General features: G+C 43.1%; 1 long non-coding RNA gene across 1 annotated transcript in view; it reads right to left on the minus strand.

Annotated features, from left to right (window-relative positions):
* Positions 1 to 9,325, minus strand: part of LOC118076854 (uncharacterized) — a 41,779-nt gene extending 32,454 nt beyond the window's left edge. Inside the window, exon 1 of the long non-coding RNA XR_004691571.3 lies at positions 9,189 to 9,325. This is a non-coding gene — a long non-coding RNA (uncharacterized LOC118076854). The remainder of the gene's footprint in view (positions 1 to 9,188) is intronic.
* Positions 9,326 to 12,614: the final 3,289 nt, after the last annotated feature.

The raw sequence follows: 12,614 nt of genomic DNA on the forward strand, positions 1-12,614 counted from the left end.
AATATACAATTCTATGTTGCACTTCACTTAAAAGATGAAAACTGAATTATATGTATTCCCCCCCCCCATAAAATATCCATTCTCATGTCTCTGGTCCAAATATGTCTCCGAGTCTCTCATGTTTTCTAGATCTGATATTATCTCACAGAAATGTCATAGCCTCTCTTTTTCCCCCCGCTATCAATTTTCCCCAACATTTATTCACATTGAGTTAAACTTCAACTCATTGTCAGCCATTAATTCCTATAAGAGAAAATGCCATACTTGAAAGTACAATCCGAGGGCGGCATCCACTACTGTGATTTCAAATTAACCACCTCGTGGGTAATGAAGCTGTTATGTTCCACCGAGTCTTTAAATTTAGAAAAAATATGATTTTTCCCACTGAGAAAACCACCCTACTGTGTCTTCTAAATTAAATGTGGAATCCCACATGGCTAATCCTAATGGGGTGATACCCATACTCAGCTTATTTCTGCTTTTCCCAGTCTTTCAATGACACCAACAGTATTAAGTTTTGCCTTTTAAAAGCTTTGCACTTGCACTAATGCCTCTAAAGCAACCTTCCCAACCTGGCACCCCCCAGATATCCATTGAACTACGATTCCAATCAGTCCCAGCCAGCGTGTCTGATAGTCAGTGATGATGGGAGTTGGAGTCCAACAACATCTGGAGGGCACCAAGTTGGGGGAGGCTGATCTAAAGGAATTGCTTATGAGTTGTGGCTAATGTTTGTTCTAATTAAAAAGCATCCCATTTACTCTTGTGATGTACATAGTCGGAGCAAATAAATCTCTGCAGCTTCATAGTATCACAGAATATGGAGAAACGCAAGGTTGCCTTTTAGATTTCTTCATGATCAAAGTTTTAAATCCTACATGTGATCCTATCCAATGGGGTTCAGGGTCCATTCTTCCCTAACAAAACGTGAATAAAAACGAAAATTCCACAATTGCAGTGATCCAAACAGAGGAGGTAATTCATTATTGTTATGCTCTTTTTATTTTAGATAGCACCATCAGTGGTCAACGTTGTAATGCAGGAATCACAACGAAAGCATCCCTGACAGATCCATCTGCTTAAAAACTTTCAATGAAGGAGAGTCCACCACCATTCAGCTCTCTTGTCAATATGTTTTTAAAAAATTGATCAAGATGGGAGCCAGTATTTTCACACAAAGATGTAATATAAAAAAATCACACAAACAATAAAGGTAGCTGATATATCCATAGCACCTAAACAGACTCCTTTGAATGGCAGTTTATGTCCACTGCCCATTCCATCTTAAAACTTTCAGCAGATGCAGACTCCAGTTTCAACATCAGTCCAAAAAATTCCCCTCCCCACCAAATCCCATTGCTCTGCTTACCAGGTACATAGATGAAGAGTTTGGCCAAAGCTGAAAGTCTGCACACTACTTTGTGATACTATGGTTGGCCTACTAAAGTTATTGCCCTACTACAGATTTTGGAACATGAAAGTATCAATACAGGGAGCCATGCTCTTTTTAAGAGAGACTGAAATCTGCTATAATACCTCCTGGAAGAGGAATGCTGCTGCATTTAAATTTAAGTAAAACTTGAGGGATTTGCAACTTATCTAAAAAAGAAGTCATCTAAGCTACTGGATAACGTTCTGTTTTATACAACTGTCTTTTTAAAATTCTTGTTAAAATTACTAGCTTGCCAGAGAGTTTCTCATGTTGAGCTTTCCAGTTAGTCGACACTCCCAATTTGCCTGCTTTAGCTCATTTTTCAAAATGTTTTCGACTCAGAAATGCCATTTTTCCCCCAGTTTTAAGAGCATCCATTCAATTCGATTTCTTCCAACCACACGAGAGCTGTCAAGTACTGTCCAGATAATACAATTTCTTTCCTAAATGCCCTAACAATAAATCTACAGTATGTCCTGTCTCTCTCTGCTTTTGTGGCACAAAGAACCACTCACTAGTAATAACCGTTTTAAACGCATCCCGTACAGCTGTCCTCCTATGTATAGCTCCATCATCATCATCATCATCATCATCATCATCAAAACAAGCATTAATATCACCTGCAACTCTTTCTGCAGCAAAGCAATAAAGAAGGAAAAATTAAGGATTCTTCCAGATGACCTGTTTATTGAGCATTCATCCTGAACCGCTTCTGTAAATTTAGACTTGGGTCCCATTTGCATTTAAAGCACAGTTATGCCACTTCTAATTTTCATGGCTTTCCACAAAGAATCCTGGGAACTGTAGTTTAAGGATTCTGGGAGTTACAATCAGTCTCTCTTCCCAGAAAACTCTGGGAAGGGAATGGTCGTCTCTTATTATCAAATCCCAGCCATTACTGTTAAAGTGGTATAACAGTTCTTTAAATGGATGGTGCAAATGTGGCCCCTGTCTAGTCTTTATTGAGCATTCCTTTTGATTTGTTTGCTGGTTGGTTATACAACAAAGAGCATTCTTTCTTAATTGCTTGTGGGGTGCTTAAGTCTTCCCATTAGTCATTCATTCCTCCACACTTCTTAGTGCATTTGCCTCTTCGCTTTCCAAACCACAGAGGAGTGTTTTTCCTTTTTGTTTTAAGTGGATTTGTTTTGCATGGGTGTTAAGAGCACTAAAGTGCCAGCATGCACTTGGATCCCTCCAACAAAATGCAGACCAAATAGAGCAGGCTTCCTCAACCTCAGCCCTCCAGATGTTTTTGGCCTACAACTCCCACGATCCCTAGCTAGCAGGACTAGTGGTCAGGGATGATGGGAATTGTAGTCTCAAAACATCTGGAGGGCCGAGGTTGAGGAAGCCTGATCTAGAGGCACATCCAGGTCTGAATTTTGGAAGGGACCACAAGGGTCATCTATCCCAACCCCCTGCAATGCAGGAATCTCAATTAAAGCATCCGTGACAGGTTGGCCATCCAGGGACCTGTGGCCTTCCAGATTTCTGTTCAATTCCAGTTAGCCCTAACCAGCATGGTCAGTAGCTAGAGATGATGGGAACTGAGGTCTAGGAAAATCTGGAGGGCACCCTGGTCTAACTAAATCTTACACAGAAATGTTCAGTGTTGCACTTTCACTGCCAAGCAGCAAGGGGAAGGAACGATTTAGAGCAGGGCGGCAGCAGAGGTGCTCCCTGCTGCTCCCCCCCCCCCAAACCTGGCCACAGCGGTCCAGATAATTCCTTGATCTGGATTGTAGGGTGATCTTTACTCAACAAGTTAGATCTCTCCTTCCTGTTAGATTATCGATCTGGAATTTATTAGTCTCAGTCAGGATAGCTCTAGCTAGGAACTGGAACACTCAGAATTGCCTTTTACAGCTATTAAAGCGTGACTGATTCAAGCTTTGAAAGTTGCCGGATGCGATAAATTCACTGACACTGTATGTAGAGGAAATGGATTCATCTTTTTGTTTCAAGGCAAGTGTGTGCCTTTTGTTCTTTATTGGAACACACACTGTAGCTTTACAGCATCCAACCATAATCTTTTGGATAAACATGTTTTTAGGATAGTAATAGCTAGCTATTTGTAAGGTGACCGTGTGACTCGAATTGCAGAGATGAGAAAAGCAGCCTGGGGCAGAAAATAGAGGTGGGAAGGCAGGCAGTGGCAGAAGTGTCAGGGCAATTCTATGATTGCAACCCCACAGGTCGAAAAAGCAGCTTTGGGTGGAAGAGGGAAAGCACTCGGTGAGAGAAGGGTCAAGCACAGCTTTTCCCGCTCATTCCAGACTGCCTCCTCCTTGCGCTGCTTTGCAGAGAAGCAGCCGGACTTGGGAGTTTTTGTTACACCCGCTCACAGGCGACATTTACATCCAGAAGCTTGTAGCTCTCTTTCCCTGTAAGAGCAAGAGGGCGCCTCTAAATTCTGTTCTGTTGAACTGATGCACAGGAATTAAGGAAGCCCCCAAAGGTACAAACATCCAAGCTTCTTTGGCAACCGGAAGATGCACAGCTGTGCTCAGCTGTAGCGCCCAAGCAGGCAGCCAAGCAGAGGACTGGAAACTGAAGACAGTATTTCCTCTCAGATGCACCCCTGGAGAACAAGGGGCCCTGGTATATGAAGGGTTTGTAATAGGGCTGTTGTCAACAGCTGTGGAGATTCTGTGAAGCAACTATCCATCTTAATTCACCCATTTGCAGACCAACCAGAAGAACAAGGAGAAGATAAAGTGGGTAATATTTTGGCATGCAAATATTTTTGTTTTGGAGGAAGTTGAACATAGGTAACAGTTTCTCTCTGCACTCAGACTTTGCTTGAATCAAGAGACAGCAGCAGCAGCGCCGGAAACTGAGCTCTCTCTTGCCGCAGATGCGTCCAATTCAGAATCCACGTATTAATGAATGGATCCTTTCAATCCTAGTTCTCATGGACTGCTGTGTGACCTTCTCCTGGATGCAGAGAGAGCAGCTTTGGTTGGGTTTAGGAAGCAATGAAAAATCAACCCAACTTGCAGTGATTAACAAAGAGGGCATAGCAACACATGTACATCCCATGTCTGCATGCTTATGATTTAATTAGCCAAGGCAATAGAGAGCCATGATCGTCTCTTTTGAATTTTAGCAAATGGCAGCCATAGAGGGTGATTCGGATCAGAACTATGGCCCCAAGTGTGTGGGCGACTTGCCCCCTTTCCCCATGTTACTGATCAGATTCACTCATGACAGAATAACAACAGAATAAAATAAAGGCTGCAGGAGTGGGAAGAGATTTTCACTTTTAAAAAATGAGTATCTCCTCCCCTGGGTGTGGTCCCCATTCAAAAGATCCCCCCCCCCGGCCACCACTGCCTTTAATGGTTATTTGCTCAAAAGTAAAGAGATGGGAGAGCCTGAAGTGGGTCCGGCAAAGATCAATGGGGCCTGTGGCCAAGTGTGGGTGCAAGACTGGTCTTTGTTGAGATCCTATGTTTTGCTTACTTGTACTATGAACCTGGTGAGGAAGGCATGTGTGCATCGTTCTTCCCACAGCCAAATCAACCAATTCTTTCCAGAGTATGTGCATAACTATACAGTGGTACCTCTACTTACAAATTTAATTTAACGCACATTTGTAAGTCGAAAAAAATTGTAAGTCGAATCCCATAGGAATGCATTGGGAGAAAAAAATATTAAGTATCTAAAAATTCGTAAGTAGAAAAAATCCTATCTAAACCGCATCCAATATGGCGGACGGAGCTCCATTCGTAAGTAGAAACATTCGTAAGTAGAGTTATTCGTAAGTAGAGGTACCACTGTATACATTACTGTACTTGCCTGGAGAATTGGTTTGTTAAATTTGGAGAAGTGCAAATTTCAAAGGATGAGTGTGCTTTGCTTCATCTATTGTTGTTGTTGTTTGGAAAGGGAGAAGTAGGTAGGTTTGCCTTTAAATGCCCAATTCCTTCTCCATCCCTAGTCAGGTGATTCTCGCCTCCAAGTAAAATTTGTGGAAACAATCAAGATGAATGCTGAATAAACAGGTCACAGAGAGGAGTTCTGCAATTGACTTATGGGAGGTTCAAATACTTCTGTAGTTACAAATCAGCAACACACACACACACACACATTGACCGGCATTATGCTTGTCCAGGCTCAGGTCCCTTGTTAGAAAAGGATGTGTCCATGTTGGAATCTGTCACGCTCAGCCCTTGAAATCTCTGCGGTTTGGCAAGTATGGCAGAACGACGCCAAGGCTCATGTTTGCTTACACAGGGTATCTATTCTGCAGCATCCAGAAAAGCTCAATACAAATATGTACACTTGGAAAATAAACACATGTAACCTCCCAGGCTTCAGCCGCTCTGAAACCTAAAGAGGACACGTCACATCACCCCTGAGAGTGAGGCAGCTGCGGAGCAAAGGGAATCTGGGTTCAAAAAATCCCACCCTGACGGGCATCAGACACAATATTAACCACCTTGTAAGGCTCCAAAGTTTATGAAAAGGAGCCAACTTCTTAAGGCTGCAGGCCAAAACACTTTCAGCTAGTGAGTAAAATCCACAAGGCTCCCTTCAGAGTAAACATACTGAGGATTGTGCTGCAGATCAGAGGTTTACATACCAAATGCATGCCCACATGGACGATTAGGAAGATGGAGACTTTAGACCAGGGCTCTGGAACCAACAGATGTCGTGGAGGAAGAAGCAGAGCTGTCGTAGACATCAGTGTTCATAGCCTACCAAGACTGACTTACACTGTAAGCATTTCCCCCCATCATGCAAAATGATGTCACAAGAGACTTTGCTCATTATAATGGGTATGCATGGAGATGAGGGTTGCCACCCAGCAGGGGGGGGGGGGGACCTGGCTTGGCTTCTTTCTGTGGATGATGCCAATGATGGCAACTTGCTAATTGCTGCATATCAAGCCGCTGTTTAAAGGACAGCTACAAGAGGTTGCTATCAAACATGGAAACCTAGCAGAGATCTCATACCCTCCAACATTTCTCCAATGAAAATAGGGACGTCCTATTCCATAGTATTAATTATATATATAAATATATATGTCCTGCCCATCTGACTGGGTTGCCCCAGCCACTCAGGGTGGCTTTCAACATATATAAAGGTAAAGGTAAAGGGACCCCTGACCATTAGGTCCAGTCGTGACCGACTCTGGGGTTGCGCGCTCATCTCGCATTATTGGCCGAGGGAGCCGGCATATAGCTTCCAGATCATGTGGCCAGCATGACAAAGCCGCTTCTGGCAAACCAGAGCAGCACATGGAAACGCCGTTTACCTTCCCGCTATAGCGGTTCCTATTTATCTACTTGCATTTTGATGTGCTTTCAAACTGCTAGGTTGGCAGGAGCTGGGACCAAGCAACGGGAGCTCACCCCGTCACAGGGATTCGAACCGCCGACCTTCTGATCAGCAAGCCCTAGGCTCAGTGGTTTAGCCCACAGCGCCACCTGGGTCCCTATTTCAACATATATATATGTGCAATTAAACATTTAAAAATTTTCCCATACAGGGCTGCCTTCAGATATCTTCTACTGGTTGTATAATTACTTTTCTCCTTGGCTCAGGGGTCGTCACTGGAGGTCCATACCCTCCAGCATTTATCCAATGAAAATAGAGGCATCCTAAGGAAAAACAGGACATTCCAGGATCAAATCAGAAACCAGGATGGCTTCCGTAAATCTGTGACTGTCCCTGGAAAATAGGGACACTTGGAGGGTCTGAGATCCTCTCTCACGCAATTCCTTGTTACACCAAAATGCACTGCAGGGGCCTGTTTTTCAAAGACGTTTTGTAACACCTGGAAGGAACCCAAATCCTGTGACTTGGGTCTTAGTAATACAGCTGCAAATATAGCTTTTTAAGTGCTTTATACAAATGGGAGACTAAGTGGTGAGCTTACGGCAAATTCAATACAGTATATTTTTCAAAACACATTTTTAAAAAAGCATTTTCACAGCATTTTTTATTTGTGTCTAGATTCCACCCTAGAATTCCTATAGAATTGCCACTTTTACTCCCCTGGCTCCTGATGCTTCTCAACAGCATCCTGCCAAATAAAAGTTAACCAGGTGAAGCTTTCCCCATCTGCTTCATGCCTCCTTGTTAGAAACTGTTTCACCTGCTAATGTCCCAGTTATGTGGTCGCTCTTAAAGGTGCAGGAACAGGGCCCTGGAGTGGTGTGTGCAGACATGCCAACCATAAATTTCTCCTTTTAATCCCAGAAAATTATGAGTGGACCTACCAGCTACTCAATGTTAAATGGAAAAGTACTTTCCCCATGTCCATCACTGCTCTATCGTTGCAGCACATGTTCCAGGGCTGAAGCCTTCAATAAGAAGCCCTGGAGGTGAGTGAGGCCGGGTTATATGAAGCCCTTGAAGAATATTTTTGAGAAAGAAACCCTAAGAGCCAATTCCACCACTCCCAGCTTTTTCCTCCTCTCGTGCTAAGCTTGTGGCTGTGGCGGTGTGCTGTGGCATGCTGTTTACACCAAGAAAAGTCTTTTTTTCTTCCCTCACTTGACAGCCACAGCTTTGGCATGCTAAAAAAAAGAGGAAGAATAATCGTGGAAACATCCCAAGATGTGCTAGATAAATAGCTCTCCTAGCCAACAGGCCTCCACCCATCCCAGACCAAACCACAAACAAGCAGCTGGGGCCAGCTCTTGTTTTTTTACGAGATGGGGAGGGGGACGAACGCAGGAGTGTTTTCGTAGGATTTCTGCCTGAAAAGGTACTGGATAGGTCCAAAGGATTTCTGAAGCTTCTATCTAGACCACAGGGGCTTGTAGAGCTTACAAGCCTCATCACAAGTACAAAGTTAGCAGCTGAGGCTTCTCCTGGCATAATGAAGGGAAAGGCTACACCTGTTGAATTGGTGCCTGTCACACAGCATTTAAAGGCACAGAGCCTCTTCACTAGGGCCAATGTAACAGGCCTATTTTAGTGTCCCATTTTGCTCAGGCCAAGCTCCTGTCCTGTTAGTAGCTTGGGGACATGGCGGTCTGAAATCTAACAGATGAAGCCTTAACACCCCCCCACCTACTACTACTACTATTATTACTACTATTACTACTACCGCTATTACTACTACTGTGTCCTCCCTGGGCTGGGGATTACTTTCTATTCACATAACAATGACAAAAAACAACCTTTTGTGGTTGTCAGTTCATGAGGATTCCATTATGTAGAATTGCAGTTGCACTAGTAAAACCCCAAATAAGTCAATGGATAAACTACAAAGAACAAGAAGTAACATTTTCTGCTGTCATCTATGTTGGTGCAAAGGGGGGCGGGGAATAGGTATATAAAAGGAGAATTCCTGGATGCCAAGACCCAAGTACAGTGGTACCTCGGGTTGCGGACCCAATCTGTTCTGGGGTGCCATTTGCACCCGAAAAGTGCGCAACCCGAGCGGAGCGTTCGCGCATCCGCGAAAGCGCTTCTGTGCACACGCGAAGCGTGCAGAACGCTTCTGCGCATGCGGCGGAACCCGGAAGTAAACACTTCCAAGTCCGCCACAATCGCAACACGAAAAAACAGCAACCCGCAGCGGACGCAACACAAATTATGACTGTACGGGCTATGTACTCTGGTGAGAGAACCCCAGCAGAGATTTTAAATCGCAAAACATGCAACCAAGTGAAGTATAGGAATTTAGGCTGTTAGACCTTTAAAATATGCCCCATATGAGATCCAAAACTTCCCCCTTCCCCTAGCAGAGGGGGAAAACCCACGTTTGGTAAATTAAAAATGCTTTACTTACAAACTCTTCAAAGGTCACTTTCCTTTCCTCCAGAAATTTGCACAGGCAGTAAAACTTGGCTTAGTGGTGAAAGGCCCTAAATCGTTGGTATAGGAACTCAAGAGCAGCTTCTGAGAGCCTCCTCACACTCGAGCTTCTCAGGTAAACTGAACAACAGGCCTGATTACCCATTTCCTCCCAAGGTAAGGGGAAGTGACCTCACTAAGCTTGGCAGGACAGCTTACTCTATGGTATTAACCCCTTCATGCATTAATTAGACTTAACCATGTTGGTTCTATGAGGCTGGCTATTCCACCATCTGGAAATGCTCCAGCTGCTCTCCTGGTGTTATGTACTGAGCTGAATCATAGAACAATGGGATCCAGAATCAGCAGTCTGATTGGTCCGCAGGAGCCACCCAATCCAACTCCAGGAGGAAGTGAATCCGCAACCTGATTGGCCTGCAGGAGCAGCCAATCAGGCTGCTGGCAGAAGTCTATCCACAAACTGATTGGCCCACAGGTGTAGCCCTGAAGTAGCCAATCACGCACAGCCCATTGTGTAAATAATGTATATAAGCAGATGGTTTGGGGGACAGGGCATTCTTCTTCTCCTTGATGACTACGAGCTGAATAAAGAGCATGAAATTCACTCTCGACTCTGAGTATATTTCACCTTCCATACTTTCTTTCTTTCTTTCTTTCTCCCCCTTCCCACCTCACCTCTGTCTGAAATAATACTTCTATTTTGGACATAGAGAATTCATTCAACGGTGTTCAAGTTTGTCTTCTACATTGCCCCCCCCCAACACACACATACCACAACTGTGGTTTACAACTGCATGGTTTTATTCTTGTTAAAGTGTTTAACATTTCTTCTGGTGGCCTCTCTCATTTGGGTTGAGCTCTAAGCCTTTGTCTGAGTAATTTATCACTGGAGATTAAAAAAATATAGACTTGTGCAACAGGCTTGAAGTCAAGAATTCATCAACATTGAGAGTGACCCCACTTCCCCTTACTTGATGCAATGGGTTGCATCGTTCTTGCTAGTCTGTATTCATCTTACCAGTGTTTACTCTTAAACCTTACAATGTAAGTGATCATCTGTCACTGTCAAATGGAATTTAGACCTGATCAACTTTATGATTGGGAATATTAGTCCACTGCAGTGTGTGCTTTCAAAAGAAACACCATGCCTGTAATCAGATTCAATGCATTAATTAATCAATCAGTCTGAGAATGGTTCGTGGTTCATTGAATTGTAGGTGCTAAGGTCATTTGCTTCATGGGATTCATTTGCTGATCTGCTATTTTGGGGGTGGAGGAAATCCTAGATGAGCTGTATGCTACTTATGGGCTCTACATAGCCTAAGGTTGCAGTCCAGTCTACTCAGCAGTAAATCCCACAGTGTTCAATGCTGCTCACTTCCAAGTTAAGTGTGCACAGGACTACGGCCTTTCGTTGCTTTTCTTTGCAATTCCCTTTAGCCACAGTATCTGACTTACAGCACAGGTAGGTGAAGCAATAGCACCACCTGCTGGCAATGAATTAAATGACGAAGCAATGATTTCAGCACACTTTGCTGCTATTCAACTTGATCTAAAGCTCCTTGAACAAAGCTGAGGAAATTGCTATTGTGAGAGCTGTTTGTGGTTCTGAAAGAGATGGAACTGGCTGGTAAAAATGACCTTAATCTTTGCTGCACTTAAATTATAGCACAGGATGGAGAGGAGGGGAGAACGGGGGGGAGGAGCTCTACTCAATAAAGGTGTGTTTAGAAGGTCGTAATTAATAGACAAGTATCTCCACTAGCTGTAAACCAGTCTCAGCTTCCCATTTATTTAATTTCTGCTCAGAATCTTTGCTAACATAATTGATCGTTGCATAGAGAGTGAACTTATGGTTTGTCACTCATGGGAAACAAAACCATTCTAAGTATAGGGTTTCCATGTGGCCAAGATGGATTCAAGAAGTTAACACATGCTCACTCCTACTGCAACTGGCTGGAACCATAGCTGCCAAGTTTTCCCTTTTCTCGCGAGGAAGCCTATTCAGCATAAGGGGAAATCCCTTAAAAAAAGGGAAAACTTGGCAGCTATGGCTGGAACTAACAAAGCTTGGAGAAGAAACGGGATCGCAGTTAAAGCCTGAAAGGAAGTAATCCAGTTTACCAACAAGTAGTTACTAAGAGAGATCAGTTGAGAAGGAAGCTTGCCTTTCTGTCAAGTGTCGCCTCATGTCTAGTGCTCAGCTAACTAATTGCAAATATTGTAGCTTCACTCCCAACACCCATCACTTTTCAAATCTCAAAAAGTGTTTTTTTTAAAATGTAGAATTATTGCACCTAAAGTTTTAGTATGTACTTGAATCACTCCTGTAAAATACTGTTGGATTTTTTGAATAGTCAAGTTACTTTAGAGCCGGTCTAATGTAAATACTGTCTATTTAAGAGAAACAGGTGCCGGTGTTTCTGTTATTTGTTCACAGGCGTGGGCTCTGCTTCTTGTATATAAGGCTCTGCCAGAAAGCCTTCTGTATCTCTTAGTTAGATCTTTCAGTTTGATTCATCTCTAAGTAGATCACTCTCTCAGTTGTTCTCAGTTTAAGAGATTCCTCAGTTGAATCTTAGTATGAGAGTTGCTTAGTTATAATGCTAGTTTGCTGTTAATTCTTGGGTAGTTTAATGGAAGTTTTGTGGGAGGTTTGGAATGTGGGAGAAAGCATTTATATTTAGTTTAAAGTCTCTTTAGAGTCAGTTACAGGTAGGTAGCCGTGTTGGTCTGAGTCGAAGAAAAATAAAAAAATTCCTTCAGTAGCACCTTAAAGACCAACTAAGTTTTTATTCTGGTATGAGCTTTTGTGTGCATGCACACTTCTTTAAGGTGCTACTGAAGGAATTTTTTTAGAGTCAGTTTGTTTTTCAGTTAAAGAAACCCAACCGTTTGTATTTTCATCTGCATACTTTTACAAGTGTGCAGCTAGTAAGGGGTTTCATATAAGGGAGATAATACCCTACGCTCTTGGTGGTGTTTTCTTAGCCAGGTCGTCTTCTGACTGTGTATACTCTCCGTGAAGCGTACTTTAAAGGGCCACTGAAAACTGGGATATATGATTTAGGTTAAGCAAGTTTCAATACCCAGTTTTCTCCAATATTATTCTTATTATATATATTCCAACAAATACAGTACTGCTAACCTGGTGGCAGTCTGGGAAAAGCACCTTGTTTTGCCCCACTCCTTTTTCACCCCACTCCAGTTGGGGTTAATCTTTAATTTTTCTTATTCCTTTCTCTTTTTTTTACATTTGTTTAAATCTCTGCTCTAAACATTTGTGGGCGAGCCTGCATAAACACGTACATGCAAGCATATTTCAAACACTGTGAGTACACACAGGTCTGGGCATCAGACATTTACAAGCCTGCGGGGAAAGAGGAAGTTGCTTCAGGGA

The sequence above is a fragment of the Zootoca vivipara genome, chromosome 2, assembly GCF_965207765.1.
Source record: "Zootoca vivipara chromosome 2, rZooViv2.hap1.1, whole genome shotgun sequence".
Lineage (NCBI taxonomy): Eukaryota > Metazoa > Chordata > Lepidosauria > Squamata > Lacertidae > Zootoca > Zootoca vivipara.